Source organism: Carya illinoinensis, chromosome 12 (genome assembly GCF_018687715.1).
Source record: "Carya illinoinensis cultivar Pawnee chromosome 12, C.illinoinensisPawnee_v1, whole genome shotgun sequence".
Taxonomy (NCBI): domain Eukaryota; kingdom Viridiplantae; phylum Streptophyta; class Magnoliopsida; order Fagales; family Juglandaceae; genus Carya; species Carya illinoinensis.
In genome coordinates this window covers 5,768,229-5,781,658 of record NC_056763.1, presented here as the reverse complement: position 1 = coordinate 5,781,658, position 13,430 = coordinate 5,768,229, and the positions used below count along the sequence as shown (strand labels likewise).

At 37.9% G+C, this 13,430-nt stretch overlaps 1 non-coding gene across 1 annotated transcript; it reads left to right on the top strand.

Moving 5' to 3' along the window:
- Positions 1 to 1,414: 1,414 nt before the first annotated feature.
- LOC122290621 lies at positions 1,415 to 1,522 on the top strand. Its single transcript, XR_006236483.1, has one exon. It is a non-coding gene; the product is annotated as a small nucleolar RNA R71 (small nucleolar RNA).
- The last annotated feature ends 11,908 nt before the right edge of the window (positions 1,523 to 13,430 follow it).

Here is a 13,430-nt window from a genome sequence, read left to right as displayed (position 1 = left end):
AGATTTCAACTCACCCAATCCAAGCTGAACATAAACATTATAAGGCAATAAGTTCACACTTGAACCTAAGTCTAATAATGCTTGGCCTATTTTTGAGCTCCCTATCATGCAAGCTATGGTAGGCGATCCTGGGTCCTTGTATTTGGGAGGAGTGTTGGTTTGGATAATAGCACTAACCTGCTCAGTAAGAAAAGCTTTCTTTTGCACATTCAATTTTCTTTTTGCGGTACATAAATCCTTTAAAAATTTAGCATAGGTAGGAATCTGTTGAATAGCATCTAACAATGGTATATTAATCCTAACTTGCTTAAAAATTTCAAGAATTTCAGCGTGATACTTATCTTTGTGCAAAGGGGCTAACCTTTGAGGAAAAGGTGCAAGTGTAGTGCTTGGGACACTTTCAGATTTCAAAGGATCATGTGCCTCATTTTCAGAAGGAGGTTTAGAAGTGTTACCATTCTTTTCTACCTCTTGAGCTGGAATGGCAATCACCTTACCACTTCTCAAGGTTGTAATAGCCTTGACTTGCTTGACATTTGAATCTCCTGCCACACTTTGAAATTGGTGGTTTTGGCCTTGGGGATTAGGCTGAGATTGTGCAGGGAACTTCCCTTTCTCTTGAGCACTCATGGCTGTAGTCAACCTTGTGACTGACCCTCGAATCTTAGCAATGGCTTGTGAATTTTGACTATTGATAGCTTGGCTTTGCATGAATTGCTGAAAATTAGTGGACAGCTGCTGGAAATTGGTGGATAATTGCTGGAAATTGTCTTCAAGGTTCTTTTCCTGGGCTGGCACCATGTGGTTGGCATATTGAGATGGTCCTGGACCTCCTGGGGTAGTGTAGGGTACAATTTGTGAAGGACCAGCTATGTTGGGTGCAGGTAAAGCAGCTTGTTCACCCCACCAACTGAAATTAGGGTGATTTCTCCATCCAGAATTGTAAGTGTTGGAATAAGGACCTGAAAAAGATTTACCAACCATATTAACAGCATTAGATTGATCCAAGAGAACTTCTTTAAAGGCAGGAATGGTCTAGCAATCATTAGTTGAATGCCCTTGGCCCTCACAAATATTATAGCTCAAGGTAATCTGAGGTACAACTTGTACTTCATTCACTTTTTTCATTTCTATGGTTTCTAATTTCTTAGAAATCATAGCCAACCTAGCATTCAAATCATCTACTTCTCTCAGATTATATTTCCCACCCCCTGAAATTGTCCTTGAACTTTCCGACCTATCATGAACATCAGATGTATCCCATGATTGTGCATTTTCAGCTAGATAATCAAAATATTCAAAGGCTTCCTCAGGTTCTTTGTTAAAAAACGCTCCATTACACATGGTCTCCACAAATTGTCTCATTTTTGGTTGCAACCCCTCATAGAAAAAACTAATGATCCTCCAATTCTCATATCCATGATGGGGACATGCATTTAAAAGGTCTTTGAATCGTTCCCAACAATGATAAAATGTTTCCACATCCTTTTGGCCAAAATTCATGATCTGTCTTTTCAAGGCATTGGTTCTATGCATAGGAAAAAATTTCTTTAAAAATTCCGTTTGCATTTCTTGCCAAGTCCCAATAGATCTTGGTCTTAAGGAATTCAACCATGTCTTAGCCTTGTCTTTTAAGGAAAATGGAAATAGTTTCAATCTTATGACTTCATCAGTGCATGTTCTATCCATGAATGTGGAACACACTTCTTCAAACTCTTTGATATGCAAATAGGGGTTTTCAGATTCCATACCATGAAAGTGTGGTAACAATGGAATCATCCCGGGTTTGAAATTAAAAGCATTTGCATTAATAGGTAAAATGATGCAAGAAGGTGCACTAGTCCTAACAGGCTGAAGATACTCTCTAAGAGTCCTGTTTGGATTCTCCACTCCCTATCATGATGCTCATTTTCAGCCATGATGCTATCAGTGTCTGATGATGATTCTACAGAAGATGATGCAGAGCTAAAAGATGTTAATGATTGTGTCCTAAACAGTCGAGATGTATGGTCTCTAGTCCAACTAGTCATACAAACAAGAGCAGATAATCAAAAAACATGAAAAATAAACAGAGAGAAGGCAAAAAGATTAGATGTCACCCAGGCTGTGAAAAGGTTCACAGCTCCACAACGTCCTCTCAGCAGTGGAGGAATGCTCTAATAAGCACCAATTGTCCCCGGCAACGGCGCCAAAAACTTGACTCGTTGTCGAATGTGCTTCAAAGTGTAGAAGTGTCAAGTTGTATCAAGGATAAGTCCAGGATCGTATTCCACAGGGACAATGGGTTATCAAAGCGTATAAGAGATTTGTGAGTAACAAATGAATCAAGTATGAATGATGAAAATAAAATTCAAATGCAATGCAAAAAGATAATCGAAGTTGAAATTAGAGTTTCTAAAAAAAACAAATTAACGAACACTTGGGTTGGGCATGAGACTCTCTTTATTTTGGATTCTAGATAATTTTCTCGTTTAACAACCCAATCAAGGCATTGATAATCGGAAGATAAAAAGATAAACTCAAGATTTGCAATATTTTCCCATGGGATTTTCTACTTTACTAGCCGAACACACATTAACAAACAATCGAGAGAAGCCCTGATAATTTTCAAGCTTTTGTTGTGCCTTACGTCAACAACAAAACAAGAGCAAGAACTTCAATCTATTTTCAATTTAAATCCAATTAGTAACTTAGTGAAATCAACATTCAACCATAAAATATTGCATTGATCTAGAATCCAAAACAAATCGAGTCCCATTCCACAACCCAAGTTTCTAAAATTAGCTACACATGATGTTTCTAGCTGTAAAAATTAATCTAATTAAAGCCATATCAAAAACTAAGAAAATACTAACTAATAAACCCTAGAATGAAAAATAAATAGTCTATAAAATATCAGCTCAAAGAAATAAAACAAACGAGACTAAATAAATAAATAAACTAAGAAAACTAAAATGAAACTGCCACCTCAAGACGGCAAACGAAAGAGCTAAGAAGAAAAGAAAAAGAAACCAGCCTCCTCCTGCTACTCAACGTAAAGTAAGAAAATAAAAGCTAAAGACTCTCCTACTTCCTAGCGTCTAATCGAAAAAGAAAGATTGAATAAAACCAACTCTGCTGCTTCCGTCTAAAACTACCAAACGAAAGCAAAAAAAAAAAAAAAAAAAGAAGGAAATAAGAATAATGAAGCTGCCTGCTACTAAACGAAAAGAAAGGAAAATAAGAACTCAGCCCACTCTACTGCTACATCCATAACGAAGACGACGTCTGGAACTGAAAGACACAATAGCATGCCAAAAGGCTACTGAAAATAAACTAGAAACTCAAGAGCTTCAGAGAACCCCCGCTTGAAACGAAAACTTGAAAAAAAAAAGTAAAACTCTCTTCTGCAACGTAAAGAAAAGAAAAATAATCCCCCTTCAATAAGCTTCAATCCCCCATTTTTATAAGGTCTGAGTTTTGACGATTAAGATGGGATGCATTTGCTGAGATTTCCCTTGAGAAAATGGTGAAAACGGCATAGGGTAGAGTCCTATTAGTTGCAATGCACACGGAGGTGCACCTATGTGACGATTGGTGGCGACTTGGATGTCGGGACGACTTTCCTAGTATTAAAATATGGTGGATCAAGTCTAATCTTCTATTCTGCTCTGATAACGATGGGAAACAAAACAATAAGAGTAATAAGGCCCATATCAAAAAACTGAGAAAGAATTAAAATTGAAATTAAGTGCGCAAGATGGTTTAAAGATGATTAATCACTTGTAGGTTGATTAATGCCCTTAAGTCAAGTTACAAGCTTAACCAAGGCTAGATAAGGGGCGAATGGCACATCTTGGGCATGAGGGAAACCAATGGTCTGACATCTGTGGGCTACAATTCCAAGAATGAATGAAAAGATGGGTTTCTTAGAGTCAATTCGTCCAATGCTAGAACTGAGTTACGACTGTCAAGGTGGGATGTATTGGATGAGATTTTCCTTGAGAAAATGGTTTTAATGGCATATGCTAGAGTTCGATTAGTTGCAATGCTCAAAGAGGTGCACCTATGGGGCGATTGGCGGTGACTTTGTCGTTGGAACGACTTTCCTTGTATTGAAATGTTGTGAATCAATTCTAATCCACTATTCTTGTCTAAGAATGGTGAATGGTGGAAACAACAATAAAAGTATTAATGTCCATATAAAAGTGGTGAGAAAGAATTAAGAAGCAAATTAGGCTTGAAACATGGTTTAGAGATGACTAATCACTTGTAAGTTGATTAATGACCTTAACTCCAGTTCCAAGCTTGACCAAGGAAAGATAAGGGGAGTTTGGCACGTCCTTGGCTTGAGGGAAAACAATGGTATGGCATCTGTGGGTTAGAAGTGGAAGAATGAAGAATAAGAAAAGTTTGTTTGAGTCAAATCGTCCAATGCTAGAACTGAGTTTTGACGCTTAAAGTGGGATGCATTTACTGAGATTTCCCTTGAGGAAATGGTGTAAACGGCATAGGGTAGAGTCCTATTAGTTGCAATGCACATGGAGGTGCACCAAGGTGACGATTGGCGGCGACCTGGGTCTTGGGATGACTTTCCTAGTATTAAAATATGGTGGATCAAGTCTAATCTTCTATTCCGCTCTAAGAACGATGGAAAACAAAACAATAAGAGTAATAAGGCCCATATCAAAAAACTGAGAAAGAATTAAAATTGAAATTAAGTGCGCAAGATGGTTTATAGATGATTGACTCACTCAAAAATGAGTAGCACTAATGCTATCCCAAGTGCAGGAGGATGTCGTGTAATAATTAGGAATAAATTCCTAGATCATCTCCTCAGGGAAAAGTTGCTTAAAATTAAACTTGTTGAAAAAATGTGAAAAACTGCATAAAGAGAAAATAATATGATGGTATATGCAATGGATGAAATAGGGTACTAGTCATGGACTAGATTCATGTCTGTTGAATTTTTTTGTTTGTTGGATTGGAATGTAAAGGACTTATAAATTAAACTCAGAAATTAATAAAACTAAATTAAGCATTAAACTAAATTAGAAAGTAATCAACAAAACATGAACGGAAAATTTAAAATGCCCAAAACTAAGATTTTAGAATTCATCTTTGTAATTAAATTACGAATTAAAATAACATATAACAGTTGTAATTACTATTAAATGAAAACTTAAAGAAATAAGAAAAATAAATAACACGAAATAAGTAAACAGAAACTTAAAAGTATTCTATAAACTTTAAATTGAAGTTAAATAAAAAAGGGAACGAAAAGTCTAAACGAAAACATCCTTTTACGATTCGATTGAAATTCGAAACGAAAAGGAACAATTTCTTACGTATAAAAACTCTAGAACAATTCCTCTGCTCTTCACGTATGATATTCAGAAAAATCAAAAACAAAAACAAAAGCTTAAAATCAAATCTTTCTTGCAATAAATTAAGGTAACACAATTAATTTAGAACTTCTAAAACAATTCCTTTTATTGTATGAAACAAACTAGTAATGAAACAAACTAGAAATGAAACAAACTAGAGATAAAACAAACTAGTAACTTAATGGAAATTAAGGTATTACACTAAATGAAATACAATTCTAGAACAAATATTAATGCACTAAAAAAAAATGCTAAAACAACAAAGCTTTGAAACTTAAAAGGAGAAACAAAATTTCTTAAAACAAAAAGGAGCTAATTCTTTCAAGTAAATAGCAGAAAATTGTGTGTTGACAAGTGTTTTTCTAAGATTGAGTTGTCCTCAATTGTACTCAATTGTACTCTAAAATGTTCTCCCCTTAAGCTTCGGTGTGCACCTCCTTTTATAGCCAAAAATCTTGGCTACTTCATCTCTCATTCAATTGGTTTTGCATTCACACCCAACAACCAAATCTTCAATCTTGCTTTCACACTCATTTTCGGCCTTGCATTCCTCTTTCTTTATTTTGTGTCTTGCATTGCATTCCTCTTTCTTTTGCCGTGTCTTCCATTGTTTTCCTCTTCAATTATTTTATTCAATTGGTTTAGTAATTCAAACCAAACAACAAAGTCCAACATGCCTAACTTCTTATTCAACTCTTGCCTAACTCTTGCCTAACTCCTTGTTCGGTTTCTTCATTGCCGACTTCCTCAATTTGTTATTCAATTTCAGCACATGTTCCTTCATTCACCTACTGCTTTGACCGGTCCAAATTCCCTCACAATTCATTCCAGCACATGTTCCTTCACTCACCCACACGGCTCCTTTCTTTGATTGCAAACTCAAGCATGGCTTCTTCCTTTGATTGCAAACTCAAGCAGCCGACTTCTTCCCTTTACAATCAACCAAAACAAATCCTATCCAATTAAATTATTCCAGCTTTCAACCCCAGAAAAATCAGCACATGTTTCTCTATTTTTTTCTTCTCATTTCGGTGAACAAAGCTGAATTTTTCTTCCTTCATTTCGGTTGGTTACAACAGCTCTTTTTATTGCACCAATTCATCACATGTTCCTCATTTCGGTGGAGACCAATTGGTGGACAGCAGCTGCCTTCTTCTTCATATAGTTTCGGTGGACACAAAAACCTCTTGTTGGATTTGATTAAACTTGGTCTCTTGAAGCTCTAAGCCTATATTCATCACCATATATGCTTGGATCCATGATATCTTCATTAAATCACCTTTTTTTGTTCTAGAACAAAGGTCTAGAATAGGCATTGCATGAACAAATGGAAATGAAAAGTAGAGAATTAATAGAAGAGAAAGACATAACCAAACATGCAAGATAAACAAAATAGACATATATTTGAAGTATGTGAGCTCATAACTCATGCACAAAGAGCAAAAATATGTGTCCAATGAACTGTGATCACGAAAATGAAGACATGTGAAGCCATTCCAATATCGATCTAGTTCAGTTTATTTTGTTTCTCAATTCTAGAGGAAAAGATCAGAATGCACAGGAATCAATAGTTGGTAGAATTCAAGCATAAATTCATGCTTTTAATCAATTAAAATCACAACTTTGATTTATTCATTTTAACCATTTTTCCATTTAAAACCAATAATAATGTCATGATGAATTTAAAATACATTGGTTTTAAATAGCTAAAATGTGCAATATTTCAGCTCAATCAATGATTAATCACTTGTAGGTTGATTAATGCCCTTAAGTCAAGTTACAAGCTTAACCAAGGCTAGATAAGGGGCGAATGGCAAATCTTGGGCATGAGGGAAACCAATCGTCTGACATCTGTGGGCTACAATTCCAAGAATGAATGAAAAGATGGGTTTCTTAGAGTCAATTCGTCCAATGCTAGAACTGAGTTACGACTATCAAGGTGGGATGTATTGGATGAGATTTTCCTTGAGAAAATGGTTTTAATGGCATATGCTAGAGTTCGATTAGCTGCAATGCTCAAAGAGGTGCACCTATGGGGCGATTGGCGGTGACTTTGTCGTTGGAACGACTTTCCTTGTATTGAAATGTTGTGAATCAATTCTAATCCTCTATTCTTTTCTAAGAATGGTGAATGGTGGAAACAACAATAAAAGTATTAATGTCCATATAAAAGTGGTGAGAAAGAACTAAGAAGCAAATTAAGCTTGAAACATGGTTTAGAGACTACTAATCACTTGTAAGTTGATTAATGACCTTAACTCCAGTTACAAGCTTGACCAAGGCAAGATAAGGGGAGTTTGGCATGTCTTGGGCTTGAGGGAAAACAATGGCGTGGCACCGATGGGTTACAATTGGAAGAATGAAGGATAGGAAAAGTTTGTTTGAGTCAATTCGTCCAATGCTAGAACTGAGTTTTGACGATTAAGATGGGATGCATTTGCTGAGATTTTCCTTGAGAAAATGTTGTAAATGGCATAGGCTAGAGTCCTATTAGTTGCAATCCACATGGAGGTGCACCTAGGTGACGATTGGCGGCGACTTGGATGTCGAGACGACTTTCCTAGTATTAAAATATGGTGGATCAAGTCTAATCTTCTATTCTGCTCTGATAACGATGGGAAATGAAACAATAAGAGTAATAAGGCCAATATCAAAAAACTGAGAAAGAATTAAAATTGAAATTAAGTGCGCAAGATGGTTTATAGATGATTAATCACTGTTGATTAATGCTCTTAAGTCAAGTTACAAGCTTAACCAAGCCTAGATAAGGGGTGAATGGCTAATCTTGGGCATGAGGGAAACCAATGGTCTGACATCTGTGGGCTACAATTCCAAGAATGAATGAAAAGATGGGTTTCTTAGAGTCAATTCGTCCAATGCTAGAACTGAGTTACGACTGTCAAGGTGGGATGTATTGGATGAGATTTTCCTTGAGAAAATGGTTTTAATGGCATATGCTAGAGTTCGATTAGCTGCAATGCTCAAAGAGGTGCACCTATGGGGCGATTGGCGGTGGCTTTGTCGTTGGAACGACTTTCCTTGTATTGAAATGTTGTGAATCAATTCTAATCCTCCATTCTTGTCTAAGAATGGTGAATGGTGGAAACAACAATAAAAGTATTAATGTCCATATAAAAGTGGTGAGAAAGAACTAAGAAGCAAATTAAGCTTGAAACATGGTTTAGAGACGACTAATCACTTGTAAGTTGATTAATGACCTTAACTCCAGTTACAAGCTTGACCAAGGCAAGATAAGGGGAGTTTGGCATGTCTTGGGCTTGAGGGAAAACAATGGCGTGGCACCGATGGGTTACAATTGGAAGAATGAAGGATAGGAAAAGTTTGTTTGAGTCAATTCGTCCAATGCTAGAACTGAGTTTTGACGATTAAGATGGGATGCATTTGCTGAGATTTTCCTTGAGAAAATGTTGTAAATGGCATAGGCTAGAGTCCTATTAGTTGCAATCCACATGGAGGTGCACCTAGGTGACGATTGGCGGCGACTTGGATGTCGAGACGACTTTCCTAGTATTAAAATATGGTGGATCAAGTCTAATCTTCTATTCTGCTCTGATAACGATGGGAAATGAAACAATAAGAGTAATAAGGCCCATATCAAAAAACTGAGAAAGAATTAAAATTGAAATTAAGTGCGCAAGATGGTTTATAGATGATTAATCACTGTTGATTAATGCTCTTAAGTCAAGTTACAAGCTTAACCAAGCCTAGATAAGGGGTGAATGGCTAATCTTGGGCATGAGGGAAACCAATGGTCTGACATCTGTGGGCTACAATTCCAAGAATGAATGAAAAGATGGGTTTCTTAGAGTCAATTCGTCCAATGCTAGAACTGAGTTACGACTGTCAAGGTGGGATGTATTGGATGAGATTTTCCTTGAGAAAATGGTTTTAATGGCATATGCTAGAGTTCGATTAGCTGCAATGCTCAAAGATGTGCACCTATGGGGCGATTGGCGGTGACTTTGTCGTTGGAACGACTTTCCTTGTATTGAAATGTTGTGAATCAATTCTAATCCACTATTCTTGTCTAAGAATGGTGAATGGTGGAAACAACAATAAAAGTATTAATGTCCATATAAAAGTGGTGAGAAAGAATTAAGAAGCAAATTAGGCTTGAAACATGGTTTGGAGAGGACTAATCACTTGTAAGTCGATTAATGACCTTAACTCCAGTTCCAAGCTTGACCAAGGCAAGATAAGGGGAGTTTGGCACGTCCTTGGCTTGAGGGAAAACAATGGAATGGCATCTGTCGGTTAGAAGTGGAAGAATGAAGAATAAGAAAAGTTTGTTTGAGTCAATTCGTCCAATGCTAGAACTGAGTTTTGGCACTTAAAGTGGGTTGCATTTACTGAGATTTCCCTTGAGGAAATGGTGTAAACGGCATAGGGTAGAGTCCTATTAGTTGCAATGGACATCGAGGTGCACCAAGGTGACGATTGGCGGTGACCTGGGTCTTGGGATGACTTTCCTAGTATTAAAATATGGTGGATCAAGTCTAATCTTCTATTCCGCTCTGAGAACGATGGGAAACAAAACAATAAGAGTAATAAGGCCCGTATCAAAAAACTGAGAAAGAATTAAAATTGAAATTAAGTGCGCAAGATGGTTTAAAGATGATTAATCACTTGTAGGTTGATTAATGCCCTTAAGTCCAGTTACAAGCCTAACCAAGGCTAGATAAGGGGCGAGTGGCACATCTTGGGCATGAGGGAAACCAATCGTATGACATCTGTTGGCTTTAATTTGAAGAATGAAAGAAAAGATGGGCTTCTTAGAGGCAATTCGTCCAGTGCTAGATCTGAGTTACGACTGTCAAGGTGGGATGTATTCGTTGAGATTTCCCTTGAGAAAATGGTTTTAATGGCATATGCTAGAGTGCGATTAGTTGCGATGCTCAAAGAGGTGCACCTATGCGGCGATTGGCGGTGAGTTTGTCGTTGGAACGACTTTCCTTGTATTGAAATGTTGTGAATCAATTCTAATATTCTATTCTTCTCTAAGAATGGAGGGAAACAACAATAAAAATATTAATGTCCATACAAAAGTGGTGAGAAAGAATTAAGAAGCAAATTAAGCTTGAAACATGGTTTCGAGACGACTAATCACTTGTAAGTTGATTAATGACCTTAACTCCAGTTACAAGCTTCACCAAGCCAAGATAAGGGGAGTTTGGAATGTCTTGGGCTTGAGGGAAAACAATGGCATGGCACCGATGGGTTACAATTGGAAGAATGAAGGATAGGAAAAGTCTGTTTGAGTCAATTCGTCCAATGCTAGAACTGAGTTTTGACTATTAAGATGGGATGCATTTGTTGAGATTTCCCTTGAGAAAATGGTGTAAATGGCATAGGCTAGAGTCCTATTAGTTGCAATCCACATGGAGGTGCACCTAGGTGACGATTGGCGGCGACTTGGATGTCGGGATGACTTTCCTAGTATTAAAATATGGTGGATCATGTCTAATCTTCTATTCTGCTCTGATAACGATTGGAAACTGTTGAGGGAAAAATGAGTGTGTTGGCATATTCTTGTGAAAACCTGTGTAAAATAGTGTTGTAACAAGTGTTGTTGCGGAAGGCTTGAAGTGGGCTTGAAGTGTGCTCATTATTGGTCAAAAGAAGTGACTTCGCTAGACCCTCGCTCGACAGAGCGCTCGAGCGAACTCAGGCAGATTCAACCGCTCGACCCTCGCTCGACACTGAGCTCGAGCGAACTCAGGCAGAGTCAATCGCTCGATACTCGCTCGACGTGGCGCTCGAGCGAACTCAGGCAGATTTCGGCGCTCGACCTTCGCTCGAGCCAATGTTCCAGATCACTTACAATGTAGGGTTTTGAACGCCTCATTTGATGGGAACTATAAATAGAACATGTTAGCTTCTGTTCTATGCTTGGAGAATCAGAGCAAAAACCCTAAGGGCCTCCAAGAACTTCTTAGAGCAACCTCTCCCCCATTTGGTTGATCCTTTCTTGGATAAACACGTCTCCACCACAACATACACAAAATCAACTCTTACTTGAGTCCATTGAAGTGGACATTTTTGTTGGCCGGAAGAATCCGGAGCTGCCGTTGATGCAGAGATCGAGAAGTTCTCGTGGGAAGCTATAGGAAGGTCGGAGTTCCGACACTACATGCGTGTAGAGATCGAGTGGGTCACTCATGGTGTTGCAAGCCAAGTTTAGCTACTACAAAGGTTTTGTGAGTGTCTCTAAATTGGTTGTAACAAACTAAAGTTTCTATAGTGGATTTGAGGTGGTGTCTTACACCCGGAGTGGTTTTAGATTTTGAAGATGTTCTTCAAATGAGTTTCCACTCCGTGAACAAAATCATGTGTTGATTATTTGTGTTATTTGTTTTATTTATTAACTGCTTGTTTGATTAATTTTCAAAAGGCCATAAAAATTAGATTACACCTATTCACCCCCCCTCTAGGTGTAGTGTTGTGTAGAACCACTGCTTTTTCATTTGGTATCAGAGAGGGTTCACTCCGCTAGGATTTAGTTCCTGAGTGTGATCCTGCTGTAGTGGTTTAAATGGATAGGTCTCAATCACTCACATCTCCACCATTTTTTGATGGAAGTAACTATGCATATTGGAAGGTTCGAATGAGAGCTTTCCTTAAGTCTGTGGATGAACGAGTGTGGACCTCTGTAACAAAGGGATGGAAACAACCAGTTGTATTCAATGAGGGAGTCGAAACCCCCAAGGGTGTGGAAAATTACTCTAGGGATGAAGTCAACGAGTGTAGTTGGAATAGCAGAGGCCTGAATGCGATATTCATGGCCGTGTCCCAGGAGGAGTTCAAGAGAATCTCCATGTGTGAAAATTGCAAAGAGGCATGGGACATTCTTGAGGTTACCCATGAAGGTACCAAGGCTGTAAAAAATTCTAAACTTCAAATGCTGACCACCAACTTTGAAGAACTTAGGATGAAGGATGATGAAACTTTTGATGGCTTCTATAGCAAACTTAATGATATTGTCAATTCTCGTTTTAATTTAGGGCATAGAATTCCTGAGGACAGAATTGTGAGAAAAGTCCTTAGATCTCTTCCTGAGAGGTTTCGTCCCAAAGTCACTGCTATAGAAGAAAGCAAAGACTTGGACAACATGAGAATTGAAGAGTTGGTGGGTTCCTTACAAACCTATGAACATACTCTTCCTATGGATAAGAAAAACAAGTCCATAGCCCTCAAAGCTATTAGAGAAGAGTCTGGTGAATCTTCTGACGAACTTGCCATGAGTGACAAAGAGATAGCATTTTATGCTAAAAAATTCAGGAAGATGTTTGCCCAGAAAAACCCAAGACAAGAGAAGAGAAGGTTCAAGGGTATCAATGGAGGTTCTAGTTCAGAAAACCAAGAAGGGAGGTATAAGCGAGAAACTAGAGCTGTCAATGACAATATTCGGTGCCATGAATGTCATGGTTTTGGTCACATTCGACTTGAGTGTGCAAATTACAAAAAGGCCAAAGAGAAAGCGAATGCTGCTTCCTTGACTGATAGTGAGTCTGAGTCAAGTGACTCACAAGAGAGTTCTCCCAGGAAGAAAAATTTCAACTACATGGCTTTCACTTCCTCTGTTGCAAGAAAAAGTCATAACAGTGAATCTGTGGTTGAAATTGAGAGTGTTTCTGAAAATGAATCCGGGGATGAAGATGACTTGCAGGAAATCTATGAGAAGTTGTATAAGGAATGTGTGAAATTGAGGAAACTCAATAAAGCACATATTGAGGAAATAGATTTATGCAAAAGAGAAAATGAAGGACTTCAGAGCAAACTAAGAGAAGCCATTGGTCTAACAGATGACTTGCAAAAGAGGAATGTGACTTTGGAAGATAAAGTGACAACTCATGAAAATGAGCTAACTTTGTTAAATACTAAGTTGCAGAAATTCTCCATTGGGACAAACCAGCTTGACAAACTCTTAAGTTTAGGAAAGTCTTCTAGTGATAAAAGTGGTTTAGGCTATTTTGAAGAGAATCCTGATGCTCCTTCAAGCTCAAAAGCCTTCGGTAAAAATGTGAGAACCACAGTGTTTGTTCC